This window comes from Hevea brasiliensis, chromosome 4 (genome assembly GCF_030052815.1).
Source record: "Hevea brasiliensis isolate MT/VB/25A 57/8 chromosome 4, ASM3005281v1, whole genome shotgun sequence".
NCBI classification, from domain to species: domain Eukaryota; kingdom Viridiplantae; phylum Streptophyta; class Magnoliopsida; order Malpighiales; family Euphorbiaceae; genus Hevea; species Hevea brasiliensis.
In genome coordinates this window covers 78,497,610-78,520,344 of record NC_079496.1, presented here as the reverse complement: position 1 = coordinate 78,520,344, position 22,735 = coordinate 78,497,610, and positions in this window count along the sequence as shown.

Genomic DNA, 22,735 nt, shown 5'->3' with positions numbered 1-22,735 from the left:
CAGCGATAGCTTCTTTATGCTGTCGCAGGTAAGGGAAAGGTGAAGGCTGCCTAGTGAGAGATTTGAAAGCAGCATGTTGGTATTGTTTGTGGGTATTTAAGTTAGGTATACCCTTGTGATTCCTTTGGATGTATTTTGTACCTATATGTATGGATGTACGGATATTGAGCAGTTTGTATTTAAAAGCATTGCATTGTTATCTCATTTTGAGTTTGTAACTATTTTGTATTTTACTTTGAGACTTATGAAAATGTAACTTTTGTAATATTTAGTCTATCATTATTTGCAATGAATGTTTACATGGAATTTTAACTATTCTCATGTAGTTTTCGGCAAAAGAATTGATAAGATAAAAAGTTATAGTTTGTTTTAAAATCCTTTGTAGCATAACTAATGGGTTATCTGTAGGTGGAGTTTGGTAATTCATTAGGTGTGCTACGGGAACATGTCGTGCCTTATAAGGGATAGGGTGTGACATGTTTTAGTGGTATCAGAGCTTTGGTTTTTATACAAGTTTTGAAATTGCATGTTTGAAAATTTTTTATAAGTACAACTGCTTAATTGTCATTATTGATACATATAGTGCATTACATCATAAATATGGACTAATGGAAGGAAATCTCCTTATATTGGTTGCTCAGGGAGTAGAATTCCTTGTGATTCAATATGGAAGAGGGGGATCACACAGTAGAGCAATCAGTAGCAGCTGAGGTACAAGGGGAAGCCCCAGCTCCTCAGAATGTTAGTGGATCGGCTGCACCCATCCCACCCAAGCAGTTTCCTGCTCAGTTCGCTCAGTAGATGGCTGCACTATTTCAGCAAATGGCTGGCAATATACCAATCCAAGCTCCTGTGCAAGCACCTCCAGTGTAACCACCATCCCCAGCCAGACAATATGATAAGTTAATGAAGCATGGGGCAACAGAGTTCAAGGGTACAGTGGACCCATTGGAAGCTGAGCAATAGTTAGAACGGATGGAGAGGGTCTTCAAGAAATTGCACTGCACAGATGAGTTGAAGTTTGAATATTCAATTTCCTTGCTGCATGGAGATGCATATGAGTGGTAGAAGACCATTCCCCACAGTTTGGCTAAGCCGCTAGTGCTGACATGAGATGACTTTCTAAGGGAGTTTAGACAGAAGTATGTTCCTGATACCTATGTGGATATGAAGCTACAGGAGTTTCTTAGTTTGAAGCAAGGGAATAAGACTGTAGCCGAGTATGAGAGAGACTTTTCTCACCTCAGCCACTATGCTGGAAGCCTACTCACTACCAGTAGAGACAGATACAAACAGTTTGAGGCCGGTTTAAGGCCTAGTTTGAGATTGTAAGTGGTTGGGTTTCGACATGACAACTTCTCTGGGTTGATATCACAGGCCCTTGAATTGGAAAGGATAGAACTGGAAGGGGCATTTGAGAAGGTAATCACTGAAAAAGAGAAGAGCAGTAAGCCTACAGGTCAAAGTCCAAGTAACAATTTGGGTAAGAGGAAGAGCTTTGGGGGACCAAGTAACAGAGGATCTAGTAGGGGAAGATTCTCAGGGCAGAGGCCACTTAGATCCGGACAACAGATATCTAGGGGTTTCTTTCCTACCCTTGCTTGTGAAACTTATGGCAGGACTCATGGAGGAGTATGCTATAAGGCCATAGGAGCCTATTACAACTATGGTGGAAGTGGGCATTTTGCTAGAGATTGCACTAGTGCCCACAGATCTGGATCGCCTACTACCACTCAGGGATCTGTTCAAGGTTCTGCTTTCAGAGGACAACAGACAACTAGTAGAGGCAGAGGCAGGGGTAGAGCTAACACTTTTGGCAGCCAGGGCACAGTGAGCCAACCAGAGCAGAGTGGTGCACCAGTCAGGGTGTACACCATGTGCCAGAGGGATGAAGCTGAGACATCAGATGTTGTGGCTGGTAGTTTCTCCATTTTTGATAGAGATTTATATGTGCTGTTTGACCCTGGTTCTACACATTCTTATGCTAGTGCCAGTATTGCATGCTCTATTGATATTCCTTCTGTGAAATTGGATTATGATGTGCTAGTGACTAGTCCTTTAGGACAGGAGGTTAGGGTGAACAAATTGTATAAGGATTGTCCTTTGGTGATCCAAGGACATACATTCCTATCAGACTTAATTGACATGCCCTTCCGAGATTATGATATCATCTTGGGTATGGATTGGTTAGCCAGGCATCACGCCATGATCGACTATAGACTGAAGATAACTTTTGGTCTTCCCGAGTATGCAGACGTAGTGATACACGGGGAGAGGTAATTATTGCCATCCAACATCATTTCAGCTACACTTGCTAGAAAGATGATTAGAAAGGGATGTGAAGCTTATCTAGCTCATGTGATAGACACCCAGGTGGGGACTCTAGATCTTAAAGATATTCCTATGGTATGGGATTTTTCGGATGTCTTTCTGTAAGAATTATCGGGATTGCCTCCAGAAAGAGAGGTGCAGTTTGAAATTGAGACTATGTCTGGTGTGGAACCAATCTCCATCACTCCTTATAGGATGGCACCTGCTGAGTTGAAAGAGTTGAAGGTGCAATTACAGGAATTATTAGATAAGGGTTTCATTCACCCTAGCGTGTCACCTTGGGGAGCACCAGTATTATTTGTGAAGAAGAAGGATGGTACTCTCCGTCTATGCATAAACTACAGACAGTTGAATAAGGTGACCATAAAGAATAGATATCCTCTGCCACGGATCGATGATTTGTTTGATCAGCTGAAGGATGCAACTGTATTCTCCAAAATTGACTTGAGATCAGTCTACTACCAGTTGAGGGTGCAGGAGCAAAGTATTCCTAAAACTGCCTTTAGGACTCGGTATGGTCACTATGAGTTCTTGGTAATGCCATTTGGGTTGACTAATGCTCCAACTGCTTTTATGGGCATGATGAACACTATCTTCAGGCCATATTTGGATCAGTTTGTTGTGGTGTTCATTGATGATATTTTGGTGTACTCAAAGAATGCAGAGGAACATGACAAGCACTTAAGGATAGTATTGCAGACTTTGAGGGAGAAGCAGTTGTATGCTAAATTGTCGAAATGTGAGTTTTGGCTAAAGGAGATTTCATTTTTGGGGCATATTTTATCTGCAGAGGGTATCCAGGTGGATCCTAGCAAAGTATAAGCCATTCTTAATTGGAAGCCACCTAGAAATGTCACGGAAGTTCGGAGTTTCCTTGGTTTAGCTGAGTATTATCGAAGGTTTGTGAAGGGATTCTCCATGCTAGCATCTCCACTGACCAAACTACTTAGGAAGGATGTAAAATTTCAATGGACTGATCGATGCCAGGAAAGTTTTGATGAGTTAAAGAGGCATTTAACTGAAGCTCCAGTCTTAACCTTGCCCACTTTGGGTAAGGAGTATACCATATACAATGATGCTTCTCATAACGGATTAGGTTGTGTGTTGATGCAAGATAGAAACGTCATTGCCTATGCTTCACGCCAGCTTAAACCGCATGAGAGGAATTATCCTACACATGACTTGGAGCTAGCAACCATTGTCTTTGCCTTGAAGATCTGGAGACATTACTTGTATGGGGAGAGATGTTATATATACACATATCATAAAAGTTTGAAGTACTTGGGCACACAAAAGGAGTTAAATTTGAGGCAAAGGAGATGGTTAGAGCTGATAAAAGATTATGATTGTTTGATAGACTATCAGCCTGGAAAAGCTAATGTTGTAGCTGATGCTTTAAGTCGCAAGACTATGGCTGGTTTGAGGGTTTCTCCTTTGTCCATGGTGCATGAATTAAGGGCATTGCATGCTAATTTGGAGATTAATGAAGATGGGCAGATGGTAGCTACTTGGCAAGTGAAGCCAATGCTGGCAGAACAAATTAAAGAAGTTGCACAGAAGGATGATAAGTATGTGAAATTGATGGAAGAGGCTCGGGATGGCAAGAAACCAGAATTATCAGTAAATGATGAGAGCTTGTTGTTATATAAGGGCAGAATGTGCATTCCTGAGAATGTTGAACTAAGGCAGACCATTTTAAAGGAAGCACATGATTCACCTTTTGCAATGCACCCTGGTGGAACCAAAATGTATAGAAGTGTGAAAGAGCACTATTGGTGGAGAGGAATGAAGAAAGACATTACAGAATATGTTGCCAAATGCCTAACTTGTCAGCAAGTAAAGGCAGAACACCAAGTGCCTGCAGGGTTACTACAGCCATTGCCAATTCCCGAGTGGAAATGGGAAAGAATCACTATGGATTTCGTGACAGGACTTCCACGTACACAAAAGAATCATGATGCAGTTTGGGTTATTGTTGATAGATTGACCAAGTCTGCACACTTTTTGCCAGTGAGAATGGATTACAGCCTGGAAAGATTGGCCAAACTGTACATTGATGATGTTGTGAGGTTACATGGAGTGCCAGCGTCTATTGTGTCGGACAGAGACCCAAGGTTCACTTCTAGATTCTGGGGTAGTCTCCAAAAAGCCCTAGGAACTAGATTCAACTTCAGTACAGCATTCCATCCACAGACAAATGGCCAATCCGAAAGGATCATTCAGGTTTTGGAGGATATGTTTCGGGCTTGTGTGATTGAGTTTGAAGGGAGTTGGGACACACACTTGCCTTTAATTGAATTTGCCTACAACAACAGTTATCAGTCAAGCATCGGAATGCCTCCATATGAAGCACTTTATGGCAGGAAGTATAGAACTCCCTTGTGTTGGGATGAAGTGGGTGAGAGGAAGTTGATTGGTCCAGAATTAGCGCAATAGACAGAAGAAAAGGTTAAGCTCATTAGAGACAGACTCAAAGTTGCAACAAATAGACAGAAGTCCTACATTGACCTAAAGAGAAGAGATATTCGGTATAGTGTGGGTGACAAGGTGTTCCTGAAAGTTTCCCCATGGAAGAGGATCATGAGGTTTGGTAGAAAGGGGAAACTAAGTCCTCGCTTCATTGGGCCGTATGAGGTTCTGGAAAGAGTGGGTCCATTGGCATATAGACTTGCATTGCCTCCAGAGTTGGAAAAGATTCACAATATCCTCCATGTCTCCATGTTGAGGAGGTACAGATCAGACCCCTCTCACATTTTGCCAATAGAGGAGATTGAGGTGAATCCAGACCTGACATATGATGAAGAGCCCATAAAGATCTTGGCACATGAGGTGAAGCAGCTGAGGAACAAACAGATACCTCTAGTCAAAGTGCTGTGGAACAATCATTCAGGCCAGGAGTCTACATGGGAGCGTGAGGAGGACATGAGGAGACAGCACCCACAGCTATTCAGAGACTGAGACTAGGTAAATTTCAAGGACGAAATTTATTTTTAAGGAGGGGAGAATTGTAACACCCCGAACCTCTGAGTTATGAATAGTACCATTTTTGGTCCGTGACTAATACTATTCAAAGATACCTTGAGGACAAAAAATAAATAGAAAATTAATTGAGATAGATACAATAAAAATTCTAGTGAACAAAAAAGCTAAGGACTCATCGGGTATTATAAAAAGAAGGATTATGACACGATGAGGGGCATTTTAGTCAATTCACCTCAAGAGTTGACTTTTGACCAAAATGTCAATTAAATTAAATGAAATTAATGAATTGAATTATGGGGTAAAAATTGAAGAAAAATTCAAGTAAAAATATGTAAGGGAAAATTTAAGAAATGAAAACTTAAACTTTCATTTCCATTATGACAAAATTAAAATAAAAGACTTATGGGCTTTTGACAGTTAAATTTAATTATTTAATTAAAAGAAAAAATTAAGTGTAAATATATTAAAAAAAAGGGAATAAAAATTTAAGTTTAATTATCCTTATGACACAATTAAAATTTATAATTTTAACAAGCTAATTTTGGGGATAAATATATACATATATATATATAAGAAGACAAATGTCTTCTTCATTTCTTTTTTTTCATAAGAGGCCACCACTCTCTCCTCTCTCTTCCTCTCTCTCTCTCTCTTTCTCTTCTTCTTCCACTTCTTCCCCTCATTGATTTCCCCTCCCAAGTTTCAATTCCCTTAAATTCCCTTCATAAATTCCATAGCCCACTAAAAGAAAATATCAAAGAGATCTTTGATTGAGAGATTAAAAGCAAGGAGAATAAGAATTGGAAGAAAAGTGAAGTTGGAAAGAAATCAACAAGAGGTAATTTTCTTTTGATGTTATATTAGTTGTATAAGCTTGGAAGGAAGTTAATTTATGATGAAATTTCATAAGAAAATGAAAGAAAACATATATGGAACCTAAACTAGGGTTTTGGCCAAATAGGAGAAAAATTAGGGTTTTGAACATTAGGGTTTAGAGACCAAAAATGTGAAGAAGTGCTAAATGATGTCTTTGACATAGTTTAAGGAAAGAAATGGCCATTTGTGACATAATTAAGTGTGTTAGAAGTGTTTAAATCAAAGCCAAATTCGGATTGGGTATGAAGCATGACTAAAAGTCAACTTTGAGGGACCAAAAATGAAATTTTACAATTCCAATTGGTATGGGACCAATTGAGACTAAAAATAGGCACTAAAGGACACAATTTTCATTTAGGAAGCATGCCCAAAAAGTGACCAAAACCTAGTGAACAAACTGACCAAACTTGAAAAACTGCAGTATGAACAGTACACATGAACAGTAATCGTGTTTGGGTCATAACTCAAGCTAGGCAGGTCAAAATGACTTGAAATTTTACCAATAGTTAGATGAGATATATACCTAAAACTTTCATGAAGAACACAAACCCAAATTATGCCATTAACCCAATCAAATTATTGAGCAAAGTTGAGTTATTGAATCTACAAAACTGCAGAATTGCCATATGAGCAGTAAAGTTTCAATGGCTATAACTCGCTCTAGAAAACTCCGATTTAGGTGATTCTTGAACCGATGGAAACCTAAGACATAGTAGAATATTTCATATGAAGAATGTTAGGCCAAATTATGAACTTAACTAAAATCAAATTGCGAAACGAATTCGGGTCACCGAATCTGCTAGAATCTGGGCACCTAAAATTGACCAAATGAACAATAAAATTTGCAAGGCTATAACTCTCTCTAGAAAACTCCAATTTAGGCGATTCTTGAACCGATGGAAACCTAAGACATAGTAGAATATTTCATATGAAGAATTTTAGGCCAAATTATGAACTTAACTCAATCAAATTGCGAAACGAATTTGGGTCACCGAATCTGCCAGAATCTGGGCACCTAAAATTGACCAAATGAATAGTAAACTTTGCAAAGCTATAACTCTCTCTAGAAAACTCCGATTTAGGCGATTCTTAAACCGATGGAAACCTAAGACATAGTAGAACATTTCATATGAAGAACATTAGACCAAATTATGGACTTAACTTAGTCAAATTGCTGAACGAATTTGGATCGATAAATCTGCCAGAACAAAATCTGCAGCATGAACAGTGACGTAAACAGTAATAGTGTTTTGGGCATAACTTGAGCTACACAGCTCCGAATTAGGCGATTGAAAAAGGAAAATAAAGTTAAGACCTAAATGAACAATTTTCATGAAGAACACCTCATCAAATTAGATCGAAACTAGGTAAAAATTGGGTTCAAAGATTGGGGCACCAAGCTGTCCAAAAACCAAAATATTCTAAAATTTTCAAAGCTAACTTGGGATGCATTAGACATGCATATAATGAGTTCTTGGCAGCAATTGAGATTGGTATTGAGGTATTCTATTTGTGTATTTTTCAGTAGAAAAAGAAGTTGGAACGGACAAGGAGAAGTAGGTAACAATAAAGGAGAGCACTGAAGGTTTGTGCACAACTAACATTTTCTTCGTTTTTAAATTTGTAAATTGCTTGGAATGTGTTAAATTGAATGAGTTTGCTTTGAACAAGTTTACTTTGACTGAAATATGGTTTTTCTCTTACATTTAAGAAATTTAGGTGTTGCTACCTTTATTTGGATATTATGATGAATTTAAATGTGTTTATTAGTTTATAAATGTGATTGTTGAATGGAAAAATTTTTGGAAACTGTTTTGAAACCACAGCTAGCATGACAGCCCCTTTCGGAACTCCCCAGTAGTAACGGCTACTTGGGGTTGGTAATTGATATTGATTATGTCTCCCATTAATAACGGTTAGTGGGGTAAGACTATATGAGTACTCATTAGCTAGCTAGCCCTTCCCTCATTAATAACGATTAGTGAGGTTGAGATTGCTTTTTCGTGGTGTACAACACGGCACTGATCGTGAAATTTTGTGTCATGGCCTGAACTGTGTGTTAATGTTAGCAACACCAATGCTTTGTGAATTGTGATTTATGAAGTATGATTACTCATTTGCAATGTTATTCAAATAAATGGCTCTTATGAACTTAGAACTCTTGTGAAGTTTTCATGCTTAAGAAAAATGTAATTTATTATGCTTTGATAAATTGTGTTTTACCTTAAGTTTTAAAGTTATTAGTTGTGCACCACTGAGTGATATACTCAGCGATAGCTTCTTTATGCTGTCGGAGGTAAGGGAAAGGAGAAGGCTGCCGAGTGAGAGACTTGAAAGTAGCATTTTGGTATTGTTTGTGGGTATTTACGTTAGGTATATCCTTGTGATTCCTTTGGATGTATTTTGTACCTATATGTATGGATGTACGGATATTGAGCAGTTTGTATTTAAAAGCATTGCATTGCTATCTCATTTTGAGTTTGTAACTATTTTGTATTTTACTTTGAGACTTATGAAAATGTAACTTTTGTAATATTTAGTCTATCATTATTTCTAATGAATGTTTACATGAAATTTTAACTATTTTCATGTAGTTTTCCGCAAAAGAATTGATAAGATAAAAAGTTATGGTTTGTTTTAAAATCCTTTGTAGCATAACTAATGGGTTATCTGTAGGTGGAGTTTTGTAATTCATTAGGTATACTACGGGAACATGTCGTGCCTTATAAGGGATAGGGTGTGACATTATGTCTCCTCACTGACATTTAAATGTAGTTCTAGGCATTCTAGCTGTCCAGACAGACACTGGTCACCGGACAGTAAGACGCACTACCGAACATAGGGGTGTTATATTTCATGGGGTTTCGACTAACTATTTCTCTATGTAAGATTATTAATAAGTCACAAATAACCTGTTTTATCAGGATAGACTTAAGAAATACTTACTCCCCCAAATTTTGCCTCTATTATAGAAATTGCTAAGAATGATTTAATTCCAACTCCATAGGCACATCCCAATTTCCTATCTCCACTAATGTAACACCCCTATATTCGGTAGTACGTTCAACTATTCTGATGACCAGTGTCTGTCTGGACAGATAGAATGCCTATAACTACATTTAAATGTTAGTGAGAAATACACTAGAGAAAAATACAAGAAAAACAAAGGAAAAATAAAAGAGAGAAAAGGAAACTAAGTTAAACGAGCTGACAAACGTAGCGATGGGTGACTGCACTAGGAAGTTGCGGCGTGAACCATTGACTAGCCCTGGACTGTGGAAAACCCTAGAAAATATTTTTAAGACTTAAATAAACATCTATTGAAGTATAAATGACATTAGAAATGTTAAAGAAAAATTAATTAATTAGTATAAAGAAAAATGAGAAATCGAGAAACTGACAAAATCGGTGTTACCAAAAAATCGGGAATACAACCCGAAGAGGGGCATTTTGGTCATTTGACACCTAGAGTTGCCTTTTGACCTCAATGTCCATTAAAAATAAATGATATTGCACTTAGAAAATGTCATGAAAAATTAAATTGTGATACATTATAAGAATAGTGAAAGAAAAAGGGAGTAAACTTAGGATAATTAAAAGTTTAATTATATTAATATATATTATAAGTTAGTGGACCACTAGGGGAGTATTTAAACAACTAAATGGACATGTGTAATCCTATAACTTCTTCTTCTTCCTTATAATTCACTTTGGCCGAATCCCATTTCCTCCCAAAACCACCATTAACGTCCCAAGCAAAAGCTTCATATCCACCATGAATAAGCCATAGTTTTCTCAAGCTCCTTCGCTAAAGTTGGTCCACACCTCTTGGGCAGATTATAGGGAACAAAAAGGGAGAGATTTGGTGAAGTTTTAACAAGCTCCAAAAGTGGTAAGTGTCCAATTCTCTTCCTTCCTTTAGTAAAAGTGATGCTTGAGTTAAGGGATATTGTTTAGTGAAGAAAATTTAATGACTTGTTGAGTATTAGAATTGAGCCATTTTCGGCAGCCATGAAGGATTGTAGTGTGTGAGTTTTTCTTACCTCTAATGGATAGAAATTAAGGTTGATTAACTCAAATGGAAGATGTAGTAAGTTAATATTCAAGGATGTGTTAGTAGTATGCCCTAAAGCATACCATTTAGTATGTATCTTGTACATGTTTTCATTAATAAAAGGCATTTCCACTTTTCCGTTTACATAATATATTTATGTGTAATAGTAAAGGTCCATTGATATTTTGTTAGAAATTCTATTCTTAAGTTGTTAAGAATATGAGTGACAATATTTTTAGTACAAAGTATCATAAATAGGTTGACAATCGAGGATACTTCATAATAAGGACATGACTTATCCAGAAAGATTATATTTATGTTTGTTCCCAAGTTATTTATATGAGATATAAATAAGATAGAATGGTGAGTCTCATGCCATATAACAAACATGATAGACACTTATACATGATAAGTAGGCTGAACCAATGACACTTATGACAAGCACATGGAGTTTACTCTTGTCAATGTATTGTCATAAATCATATCAGTGCATATAATCTTTAGACCTAAGATAGCACAGTTATCTTGTATATAGGTGGTTTGAGTTTGATACTGCTTTCATAGTTGTACTGTGTATGGGTATATGGGCATGTGTTGGCTCCTACTAGTTATATATGGAGGTACGTGTTGATCAAGATGGAATCTGTTCCTCTAAGTAAATAGAGATAAAATCCTATGTTCATTTAATTGTTCTTGATGTTTCAAGTTCCTGGCCAGGATAGATAGATTTATTCAGAAAGAGTTTCTGATGAGAAAATCTTTTTAATCAAGAATTGGAATTAAAAGAGAACATAATATTCATAGCAAATGGAGTTTGACATAAACCACGACTCCAGCTTGAGTTGGGATCTTGTAACAGAGAGATTCTAGTGCATGGTAACATATGATTATAGGCTCATTTAAGGTAAACCTTATTACTAATTGGGTAGCCATGGCATGCTATGCTAGGTGTTAACCATAGTCTATGAGGTGCATAAAATGATTTAGAGAAATCATTTATGGTAAGAAAGAGTTCTGATGATATTAAGAGTTGATATTATATCTCATTGCCAATTAGTGATGAGTGTAACACCCCTAAGTTCGGTAGTGCGTTCTGCTGCTCCAGTGACCAGTGTTGTCCGGACAGCTAGGATGCCTAGAACCACACTTCAATGAGAGTGAGGAGACATAAAATAATGAAATACAAGAAAAGAAAGTACAAGAAAAACAAAGGAAAAATGATAGCAAAGAAATGTGATCAAGTTAAACGAGCCGGGAAACCTAACGATGGGTGACCGCACTGGGAAGTCACGGCGTGGACCGTTGACTGGCCCTGGACTGCGAGGAACCCTGCAAAACATTTTTAGGACATAAATAGACCCTTATTGAAGTATAAATCTCATTAGAAAGATTAAAGAAAAATTAAATAATTAGTACAAAGAAAAGTGAGAAATCAAAAAACAGACAAAATACGGTGTTACCGAAAAATCGGGAATGCCACCCGAACAGGGGCATTATGGTCATTTGACATCCCGAAGTGTCTTTTGACCTAAATGTCCATTAAAAATAAATAATATTACACTTAGAAAATGAAATGAAAAATTAAAAGAGGGGTACCTAATACAAATAGCCAAAAGTGGGGTGAAAAATGTGTAAATAACACATTTAAACTTATTTTATGATATAATTTAAATGAGTGGACCACTAAGGGAATAAAATAAAACAAAGAGGGGCAGCTGTACTTCCACTAAACCAACAGAAACTTCATCTTCCTCATTTGGATTCAAAGTTGCCGAATTGAAGAAAATGGAAACCACCATGGCCATTTTTCATGCAAGCTCTCTTAACTCTCCATTTTCAACTCCAATCTCTTAGGTTCCTTCATGAAACTTTGTCTACTCATCACAAGAAAGAGTTTGATACTAAATTTGAGAAGTTTAAGCAAGGTTTAACAAGCTCCAAACATAAGGTAAGTTCATAATTTTAAAGATAGCTTTGTTAAGTTTTGTGTGCATGTTATGGGTGTTGGTTTTGTGAAGGAAAATTTTGAGTTTAAAGAGTTATTGTTGTTTTCATTTTGGACAGCCATGGAGTCACGTTTTTGATGAGATATTTGTGCATATAATTGATGAGAAATGGTGTTGATCATGATGATTTAATAACCTAGTGAATTACTTCATGTTTATATGGTGATTTTGGCACTTGGATGAGAATTGATGAATTGTAGGGCAATGTGGTGTTGAAGAAGGTTTTCGGCAGCTTGGGAACCCTTGAATAATTGTATGTATTGATGGAAGTGTTGGCAGAATGTTGACATAGAAGAATTGATGAATGTATATGTAAATTAGTAGTGGAGATTATATGTAATGATTAGGTGTATTTATGTACATATATTACTAAATTTGGACTTTGTGGTTTAGGGTTGTATTTGATGTATTGAGAATGTTTGTATTCTGTCCAAATTGACCATAGTAAGAAGTGATAAATGAATATGGAATGGTATAAAATCAGAATTAGGTATGGGGATTTAAAGTAGAGCAAGTTAAATGTGTGTTTGAATTGGGGTTTGAAAGACATATAGAGGGCAGTGTGTAAATAGACCAATAAGTTTAAATGTGTAACCTCAATTGGTATGAGACCAATTGGAGGTGAAACTAGGCACAAAATGTGCCAACTTTCATTGAGAAAACATACCAAAATTCTGCTTGCAAGGTGACCTAAGAAAATGACCAATTCGGATTAGGTGCAATTAGGACCTGAAAAATGACCAATTGGGCAGCAGTGAGTGTTTAGGCCATAACTCACTCAAAACAGGTCCAATTGACCTGAAATTTTAACCAAGAATAGTTAAGACCCATACCTACAAGTATTATGAAGACACCAAAGCCCATAAATGACCATAAGCAAGTCAAACAACTTGCACAAGTTCGGGTCCAAAAACTGGCCGAACCAGAGTTGACCAAATTGACCTAAAATTGACCTAAATTGATACCATTTGACCAGCAATAGTGTAATGACCATAACTTGGTCTACTTAACTCGGATTGACCTAAAATTTTGCACCGCGGTCCATAAGACCTAGATCTACAAGTTTGTAGTTTCGACCGAGACCCGAAAATGGAGGGAACTAGATCGTCCGGCTAGGTCAAACCAGTGTCCCTGAATCCGAGAATTTGCATTAAAATTCACTAAACCAGGAAACGACTTTGTTAAAACGTCCCAAACCAAAACACCTATCGAATGTGACATATTAACGACCTTAAAACCTAATTTCCCTAAAAGCATAGCGAGGTCGGTATATTAGGTGATTAAGTGAATAATTGAGTTCGATGCATTATTTACCAAACACCATCAATAGAGACAGTTTAATTTAGCATCAAACACTTCAAATTGTGTTTCTCGATTAACAAGGACTCAGAAAAGGAAGGAAACACGAGTCCGGACTGTGGGCAGATCATCGAGGTTTGTGCACAACAACTGTTTCTTTTGAATTATTTTCAATTGAAATAAATATTGACTATTTGTATATTATTGTTTTAAATTGTGTAAATGAGTTTGATGGACACTTATTGATTGGAAAATATTGTGAATGGTTTGAAACTGTGAAAAATTGTTTGAATGACATTGATGGTTACTTATTGATTGAAAAGCATTGGAAATGGTTTGAAATCACAGCTATTATGTATATTGATCGTATTCCTCATTAGCTTGTCTAGTGGGACGAATTGAATTCCCTCTCTGGCTGAAGTGTTGAGGTGTGTGCCTGTTGAGGACGAATTGGATGAGTACTCATATTTTTGCTAGCTAGCCATGTTATTCCTCATTAGTCATCGACTTTTGGGACGAATCGAATACCTCATTAGCCATCGGCTTTTGGGACGAATTGAACTATGGATCATGATTAAGCTGTGTGTGATTTATTGATGTTTATTGTGAGATTGTGAAATGGATTTAAACTCTCATTGACATATACTGTCTTTTGAATTCAAACATGATCTGACTTATGGAAATCTATTGTGATATTGAGAAATGGAGTTTAAATTCTTATTGACCTTTATTGTCTTGAATTTGACTATGGTTTTAAGTATCCACTATTTATATGATTTACGAATTGTGATTTAAATTTGTATTTGGTTAATGTTGTGCACCATCGAGACATTGTCTCAAATGATAGCTTTATTCTTTGTCGCAGTAGAGAGACCGAGGCGCAGACTAGGCTGCATATACATCCAGCGAGGGATTACCTGGTATAATGAGTATACCAATATTTTGCATTTTGTACTGTAATGTATGACACTGTATGTACATTTTGTTTTTGGTTTTGAGCAGTTGTAAATTCAAATTGTACCTTGAAGTTGTAAATTAATTATGAGTTATTTGACTTGTGAAAATTGTATTATATTTCCTTATCTCAGACTTTGAAAAATTTCTATGGAATTGAGTTGATAAATTGTTGTGTTGAGAAATATATTGGAGTTGAGATTTGGAACATTATTGAAGTGTTTTTTACAAGTTTTCTGAAGAACTGTTTTGTCCAAAATACAGATGGCACTCTGCCAAAATTTTTACAGAAATTCCAAATAAACCAAATGAGTTAGTTATTTCACTCAGTTCACCAAAGTCTTTAACACCTGTAAATAGTGCTCACCACTGTAAAAGAAGTAAGAAAAGTTTTTAAAATCCCTTGTAGTGTATTTAATGGGTTATCAGTAGACGGAGTTGGTAATTCATTAGGTATATTACGGGATCATGTTATGCCTTACAGAGGGGTAGGGTGTGACAATGAGCCTAGTAAGTCACACATATACACAAGTTATCACCTAATTAAATATGATTTAATTAATTAATTAAAGAGTTTAATTGATTAATTAAATAGGTTTGATTTCCAATTAGATTGCAAAGTCCCTAGCATGACTTGAAACTAAATCTAGATTATTGGATGTATAGTATAAGTTAAATTTATATTTAAAGTATTTAAATATGAATTTAATTAATGAGAAATTAATTAATAAAGATTAATTAATTGATTTATATTTGATATAAATTGATTAGAAGAAGAAAAATAATTATTTTGGGTTGAGAACTCAAAATTAAGACACAGGGGCATTTTGGTCATTTCACAGGGTGACATGTGGCACCATGTGATTGTGACACATGGCACTACACATAAGCTTGCCAAATATTTTTTAATTATGTAAGATGATTAAAATTAAGATTGAATATAGGTTTGACACTTGGCACAATGTGATTAGGTCAATTAAACCTAGAACCAATCAGAGGGTGATATATGGCAAGGATTTTATGTGTTGACCTACCTATATAAGTGTTGTTATGAAAAGAAAAAAGTATAACCAGTAGCTGATACCCTTGGTGCCGCCACCCAAGAGACTCTCCCTTCTCTTCATCTTCTTCTCTCATCTATTCCAAGAGATTAACAAACAATCTCTTGAGTTGAAAATACTAGAAATTGTTTCTAGTGTCTTGTTTACATCTTTAATCTCTTAAAAGGCAAAACTTGATTTTCTAATTAATAAGAAAAAGCTTTAGAAGCTGTTCAAGGGTTGCCATAGGTGAACTTGGTGTGGACAAGCTAGAGGGACACCATCTGGTGTCCTGAAGACGCATCCGAAAGGCACAAATACACTGCAGTGCATCAAGAGGTTAGTGTATTTGTTCTTGATCTAATCTAGCGTGCTAAAATTCATCTGATTAATTTTAAAATCTTAAATGGAAAATACAGATCCAAAAACATATTGAAAGAGTTTTAATATGTTGTTTATCATTGAAATCAAATAGATAAAAATAAATCTTATATGATGCATGTGACCCTAGGTGAAAATTTTTGAATTTAACGGTATAAACTTGTGTTTTTCATGCTTCCTTTGGTGGAATGGCCTGGAGAGTTGGAAGAACTCCAGGGTTAAGCGTGCTCACTTAAGAGAAATCCTAGGATGGGTGACCTCCTGAGAAGTTCTCCATTCCACCTATAGAACAAAACCGTGAGGCTTATGGCCAAAGCGGACAATTCCTCTAGTGGTTGGAGCCCGATCGTTACACTTCCACTCCTTCAATTGGTATCAGAGCCACTTTATTTGCCATTTAGATTGTTCATTATATGATTTAATTGTATGTTTTGATTATGAGATGATTTATCCATTGCTGGTTGCAATGTATGTGTGGCGGCATGCTTGATGAACTCCAACATGGTGCGCATGGTTTGGCTTTTTAATTCTACAATTGTTGTATGATCTAAGGCCTATCCTATGACTAATTAAAGTGTTTAATTAGTAGTTTTAATCACACAATTAAATTTTGATTCAAATCAGAATTTTAAAAATTATTTGAATATGATTCAAATCTGAATTTTAAAAGTTATTTGAATGTGATTCAAATTTAAATTTTTAAAGTTGTTTGAATCATATTCAAATCTGAATTTTTAAAGTTGTTTGAATAATATTCAAATCTGATTTTTTAAAAATTGTTTGAATGTGATTCAAATCTGAATTTTTAAGGTTGTTTGAATGTGATTCAAATATGAATTTTTAAGGTTGTTTGAATGTGATTCAAATCTGAATTTTTAAATTTGTTTGAATCATATTCAAATCTGGATTTTTAAGTTGAATATGAGATATTCAATTTAATTTAAGTATGAATGTTTTATTTAATTATTAAATAGTGATATGCATGATGGATGATCATAGACTATAAAAGACCAAATGTGATTGGATTTATTCTTTTATGTTTCTTTGGGATTGTAAATTAATTAATTTATTTTAATTTATTTTGGGCATGTATTATTAAGGTTGTAATAATTTTGGGTTGTAATTTCATTTATTTAAGTTCTTGTAAACTCGCCTTGGTATGCCAAGAATTACTATGTAATATTGGATTGCAAGAAGTTCAAGGAGGTCAAAAGCATTGGTGGGACCAGTGGGAGGAATTCAATATCAAGTGTTGATTATGTACTCCTTCAGCAACTCTTATAATATGAATGAATGAAATGCACCTAGGAATGCCCTGATTCAATTCTTGGTGGCTCAGAATTGAATCCCTTAAAAAGTCCATGATCATACCATATTTATTTATTGTCCATGAATGCATGAGATGTATGTGAATGTATGCAGTATGTGATATATGCATGCTAAATGGATAATGTGCAAAGTGAGACCTTAATAGTAATTAGGATGACCATAAAATCTTCCAAACAAATGATTAAGTTGGAAATGTTATAATCAAAGTAATTATAACATGGGCCCTCCATTGAGGCAATTGTTTTAAGAAATTTTAAATACTTGCATAAGATGCAATTAATTTAAGAGATTTTCTTAAGAATAATTGTTAAGCATGAGATGTTGTAAATATGTAAATTGTTTGGTGGCTAATACTGGATGTACCTGAGGACATTAAAATTATTTGTATAATTACTGGCTTAATGGGATCAACTTAACTAATGCAAGATAAGTCAATAATGGATGTACCTGAGATTTTGAGCATTAGGGGCTAGGTAAAGGATTGAATCTCACATGAGATGTGATGGGCAAGGAGTTACTCACTTATAGTTTATTGTAATTCCAATATTGGATGTACCTGAGGATGATCAATAGAATTATAAGAATTCAATCACACACTAGAAATCCATCCAACTAGGATTTCTGTTTTCTACTTTGGAAGTGTAGGATTTGCTAAGTTAGTGGGAGGACCAATTTGATTAAAAGACTATAATTGTTTTGGTTAATTACATGATACATTTACTAATTAATCTGGTTATTTTCTGCAGTTAATTTTCTGATAATAATGAGCACAGAACAACTACCACCATCCAATATCCTTGCAAGTATACTTGATCGCAATAGGTTGACAGGACCTAATCTCTCTGATCGGCTAAGAAATTTGAAACTTGTCATAAACCTTGAACATATAGGATATATTCTAGACTCAAATGTTCATGTCCCTTACCTCTAGAGGCCACTCAAGAGGAACATGAAACTTTGGACAAGTGGAAGGAGCATGATATGAGAGCTAAGTGTTACATGCTTGCTTTTATGAGTAATGAGTTACAGAAACAGCATGAGAACATACAGAGTGCGAGTGAGATCTTCCTTCACCTACAATAAAGGAGCGGAAGTATGAAAAACACAAGTTTATACCATTGAATTTAAAAATTTTCACCTAGGGTCACATGCATCATGCAAGATTTATTTTTATCTATTTGATTTCAATGATAAACAACATATTAAAACACTTTTAATATGTTTTGGATCTGTATTTTCCATTTAAGATTTTAAAATTAATCAGATTAATTTTAGAACACTATATTAGATCAAGAACAAATACACTAACCTCTTGATGCACTACAGTGTATTTGTGCCTTTCGGATGCATATTCAGGACACCAAATGTTGTCCCTCTAGCTTATCCACACTAAGAACACCTATGGCAGCCCTTAAACAGCTTCTAAAGCTTTTTCTATTAATTAGAAAATCAAGTTTTTCCTTTTAAGAGATTAAAGATATAAACAGGACACTAGAAATGATTTCTAGTATTTTTAATTCAAGAGATTGTTTGCTAATCTCTTAGAATAGATGAGATAAGAAGATAAAGAGAAGGGGAGCCTCTTGGGTGGCGGCACCAAAGAGAATAGCTGCTGGTTGTGTTGTTTTCTTTTCATAACAACACTTATATAGCTAGGTTAACAAAGTAAACCCTTGCCACATGTCACCCTCTGATTGGTTCTAGGTTTAATTGACCCAATCATATTGTGCCAAGTGTCAAACCTATATTTAATATTAATTTTAATCATCTTACATGATTAAAAACATTTGGCAAGCTTATGTGTAATGCCATGTGTCACCATCTCATGGTGCCACATGTCACCCTGTGAAACGACCAAAATGCCCCTGTGTCTTAATTTTGAGTTCTCAACCCAAAATAATTATTTCTCTTCTTCTAATCAATTTATATCAAATATAAATTAATTAATTAATCTTTATTAATTAATTTCTCATTAATTAAATTCATATTTAAACACTTTAAATATAAATTTAACTTATACTGTACATCCAATAACATAGATTTGGTTTCAAGTCATGCTAGGGATTTTGCAATCTAATTGCAAACCAAACCTATTTAATTAATCAATTAAACTCTTTAATTGATTAATTAAATCTTATTTAATTAGGTAATAACTTGTGCATGTGTGTGACTTACTAGGCTCATCACTAATTGACAATGAGACATGATATCAACTCTTAATATCATCAGAACTCTTTCTTACCATAAATGATTTCTCTAAATCATTTTATGCACCTCATAGACCATGGTTAATACCTAACATAGCATGCCATGGCCACCCAATTAGTAATAAAGTTTACCTTAAACGAACCTATAATCATATGTTACCATGCACTAGAATCTCTCTGTTACAACATCCCAACTCAAGTTGGAGTCATGGTTTATGTCAAACTCCATTTGCTATGAATATTATGTTCTCTTTTAATTCTAGTTCTTGATTAAAAAGATTTTCTCATCAGAAACTCTTTCTGAATAAATCTATCTGTCCTGGCCAGGAACTTGAAGCATCAAGAACAATTAAATGAACATAGGATTTTATCTCTATTTACTTAGAGGAACAGATTCCATCTTGATCAACACCTACCTCCATATATAACTAGTAGGAGCCAACACATGCCCATATACCCATACACAGTATAAGTATGAAACAGTATCAAACTCAAATCACCTATATACAAGATAACTGTGCTATCTCAGGTCTAAAGATTATATGCACTGATATAATTTATGACAATGCATTGACAAGAGTAAACTCCATGTGCTTGTCATAAGTGTCACTGGTTTGGCCTACTTATCATGTATAAGTACCTATCATGTTTGTTATATGGCATGAGACTCACCATTCCATCTTATTTATATCTCATATAAATAACTTGGGAACAAACATGAATACAATCTTTCTGGATAAGTCATGTCCTTATTATGAAATATCCTCGATTGTGAACCTATTTATAATACTTTGTACTAGAAATACTGTCACTCATTTTCTTAACAACTTAAGAATAGAATTTCTAATAAAATATCAATGGACCTTTTCTATTACACATAAATATATTATATAAACGGAAAAGTGGAAATGCCTTTTATTAATAAAAACATGTACAAGATACATACTAAATGATATGCTCTAGGGCATACTACTAACAATCTCCCACTAACACTAGAGCCATTCATTACAATATCTTAGACTCATCTTCTCAAGATGTCGGTCTAGCTGAGCTTGTGACATAGGCTTAGTGAATGGATCAGTTGGATTTTCAGCTAATGCTATTTTCTGCATGGCTACATTGCCTCGCCCAACTATTTCTCTGATAATATGGTAGCGCCTTTATATGTGTTTGGATTTCTGGTGAGACCTTGGTTCCTTAGCCTGTATGACTGCTCCATTATTGTCACAGTGTAGTGGAACTGCTGACTCAATGGAAGGAATTACTACAAGTTCTGTCACGAACTTCTTTATCCAAAAAGCTTCCTTTCCAGTATCTGATGCAGTAATATACTCAGCCTCGGTAGTGGAATCTGCAGTCGTGCTCTGTTTGGAACTCTTCCAACTGACTGCACCTCCATTAAAAATGAACACATATCCAGAGGTAGACTTTCTATCATCGATATCTGATTGGAAATCAGAATCAGTATAACCATCCAATTGCAAGTCTCCACTTCCATAGATCAAGAACAAATCCTTTGTTTTTCTCAAGTACTTAAGGATATTCTTGACAGCTATCCAGTGTTCCAAACTGGGATTGGATTGATACCTGCTAGTCAAACTAATAGCATATACAATATCCGGCCTAGTACACAACATTGCATACATTAAACTTCCAATAGCCGAAGCATATAGAATCCTGGCCATTTTATCTCTTTGTTCAGGTGTCTTTGGAGACATCTCTTTAGAAAGGTGGATACCATGTCTCACTAGTAACAATCCTCTCTTGGAATTAAGCATGTTAAACCTCTTTAACGCCTTTTCCAAGTATAGACTTTGAGATAAACCAATTATTTTTTTTGCTCTATCTCTATAGATGTGAATCCTAAGAATATAGGTTGCCTCCCCTAAGTCTTTCATGGATAATGTATTTGACAACCATACCTTTACAGTTATCAACATACCTGTGTCATTACCCATCAATAGTATATTATCCACATATAAGACAAGGAAAGTGATAGCACTGTCACTAACCTTCTTATATATACATGGCTCATCCTCATTTTTGATAAAATCAAATGATTTAATGGCTTCATCAAAACGGATGTTCCAACTGTCACACCCTACCCCTCTGTAAGGCATAACATGATCCCGTAGTATATCTAATGAATTACCAACTCCTTCTACTGATAACCCATTAAATACACTACAAGGGATTTTAAAAACTTTTCTTACTTCTTTTATAGTGGTGAGCACTATTTACAGGTATTAAAAACCTTTTTAAATTGTAGTGATAGAACTAACATATTTGAATTATTTGGAATTTCTGTAAAAATTTTGGCAGAGTGCCATCTGTATTTTGGATAAAACAGTTCTTCAGAAAACCTGTAAAAAGCACTTCAATATTTTTCCAAATCTCAACTCCAACATTTTTCTCAACACAACATGTTTCTCAACTCAAATCCACAGTGATTTTTCAAAGATTGCGATACAAGAAATATAATACAATTTTTACCAATCAAAATAACTCATAATTATTTTACAACTTCAAGGTACAATTTGAATTTACAACTGCTCAAACCAAAAACAATATGTACATACAGTGGTCATACATTACAGTACAAAATGCAAAATGTTGGTGTGACACCCCTTACCCGTCTACAGTGTAGCCAAGCAAGTTATGCCACTCAGTGCGTCGGAACACCAATTCATGTTTCAATTTCAATTAATCCTTTTTAATTCATTTATTTATAATTTTTGATAAACTAAATTTTTCCGCAAATTTTATAGAAAATCCGGCAGAGTGCCGGCTATAAATTGGAAAAACAGTTCTTCTGAACCTGTTAAAAACACTTCCAATAATATCATCACCTTATTCTCAATCAACCTCCAATATATTCTCAACAATTTCTCAATTCACTTCAATATCTCAAAATTTTCATTCATCTCATATCATACAAAATTCAATGAGAAACACTCATATTTATTTCTGAACACAATTCATAAATAATTACAGCAAAAATATGATTACATGAGTTTATAATGTACATAACAAAAGTTTACAAAATACAAAATAACAAAATATCAAAATATCCCAGATGGCCTAATGTCCTACCAAATGCACTGCAATGTGAGGTGACTCTGAACTCTGAGTGCAGATATGATGGCTCACCCAGTATGCGGTCTGCTGGACTCCCCAGCTAAGTCTCCAGTACCTGCGCATGGCAAAAGAGACGCGCTAAGCAATTCTGCTTAGTGGTGACAATATAGAATAAAATAAATTAAATTAAAATAAAAT